We start from the raw sequence: 2,203 nt of genomic DNA, 5'->3' as shown, positions 1-2,203 counted from the left end.
GCACCATCAAGGTGCTCGAGCTGGTCTAGCGGCTCCTCCTCATGGACAACCGCCATAAGAGAGAAAAATAACGTGGACCTCTTTCTCCTGCTTATCCAAGTACATGACACAAAAACAAGGACAGACAGTTTCAGCGTTAAATAATAAAAAAAAATTACTTAAACTGTTTGAAATGTACTACATTGATTTGTTACAAATTACCTTGAGTTAACAATTAATTCAACCTTTGCACAAAACTTTACAGATGTCATCCCCTGTTGTACAAGATTTTGATAATTTGAAATACTTTAGCATAGGGTATTTGAAAAAATAAATTGAAAAAATTATGTATTAAATGTGCCAAATGGTTAATATTCCTGTCCACGATAAAATGAGTTGTTAGTGTTGTGAAAATTTTATTCTAAAAAAAATCAACTTAAAATATTTAGTAAAGGGTAGGATAAGAATATCTGTCTACCTTCAAAATTGATAAAAGATGTTAGATTTCTGTCTCTGTATAAGTGTCCAAGTGTATGTGTTAGATATCCTCGTGGAATTAGAAGTGTTGCCAGCTTAAGAATGGTGTTGCCAGACTGTTTATTCTCAGAAAGCAATAAACTTGTAAATAAAGTGTAAGTGTAAAGTGTTGGTTGGTCTGTTGTAAGTAAACCTTTACCCCCTGAACAAATGACGTTTTATTTCATTACCAGCTGTTGCCCGCAACCTCGTTACCCAGCATTAAAAGAAAGTACATTATTAAGTTAGCAAAGAAAAAAAATGTAACCATCCGCTTCACCTGTTACCAACACTCTTTAACTGTAAAATCAACCAAAAACTATGTTAAACGATGCCAAACAAGCAGGATCTCCTTAAAATCTGCTCTGCACACACCTGCTCTTGCCGTCAATCACCTGCATCCACGTACTTCCACTTAAAAACACCTGAAAATTACACAACTACACAGCAACAAACTTAGCGAATAGGATTTTCTAAAATCACCTGCAGCCATCTGCTCTTCCATTTGCACTCACCTGCAAATCAGATACAACTACCAGAAACCACCTTAAACGAACAGGATCGCCCTACAGTCACCTGGATATAACCTAAAACTTCCTGGAACCACCTTTCAAACACCTGTTAACATTTGTAACTCCATTCACCGAACTGCAAACACTTGACACACTCTGTATCACCGTCCCCCTACACATGTAACCTGCAACCGTGTAGCCCATGTGTTACTTCAGACTTTTATATCTGTGCCAAATTTCAAAAAGATACATTAACACGTTGCAGAATTATTGAGATAACATTAAAAAAATCCATCCCATGGGAACCATAACTATTTCCGGGATATGTAGCCTTAGTGTTCTTCCAAATTATACTCTACATGTATGCCTAATTTCATTAAGATCCGTTCAGCAGTTTAGGCTACAAACTCTAACAAACATCCATCTAAACTTTCGCATTTATTACTTGTAAGAATGATTACACCAGCATTTCTTCAGCAGAAGTCTGTCGATTAGGCATCTGAAATTGCGGATGTCTATGAGCAGGGGTCTCTTCGCCATTTTGGTGAATTCAGGCGGTTTCTCGTTTGCCGACTTGTAATATAAAAAAATAAAAATAGTGTTAGGGCTGGCTCGCACCTTACGCATCAGGGATGCGCATCTTTTCCGCATTAGATTTAGATTTTAACAATGAAATAAAGATTTGAAGAGGGGAAACAGATTATGTACTAAATAAAACTATTTACTTCTGAGAAACATTTTATTTAAAAAAATGTGAATATAAAATAGCACCATTAAAATATTCACTTAACTATAATAAAAACATCGAAAATGTAAACACTAAAAGAAATTACATAAAGTGATATAAAAGTTAATTACGAGTACATTTTAAATGATATAACAAATGCAAGAAAGAGATACAGACGTCTAAAATTTATATTATTGTTCAGCTTTTACGAAACCAGACCTTTTTCCTCATCTTCAAATTTTTCGTCCCCTCAACTTTAACCATCCTCAGAATTTGCTTCCCCTCAGCCTTATCAATCTATACTATTATAATAAAACGTAAACACACACTTCTTTTTGCCTAAGATGTCAGCAATTACACCATATTTTTGAATAATTCTTTTTTTAATAAAAAGCCCTACATTTACGTCATGCTTTAGACTATATATTTTAATGCCATTAAACTTAGGGGGTAAATATTTTGGATAAAA

The sequence above is a fragment of the Papilio polytes genome, unplaced genomic scaffold (assembly GCF_000836215.1).
Source record: "Papilio polytes unplaced genomic scaffold, Ppol_1.0 DF821956.1, whole genome shotgun sequence".
Classification (NCBI taxonomy): domain Eukaryota; kingdom Metazoa; phylum Arthropoda; class Insecta; order Lepidoptera; family Papilionidae; genus Papilio; species Papilio polytes.
The sequence above is the reverse complement of the archived record's forward strand: the minus strand, read 5'-3'. Positions refer to the sequence as shown.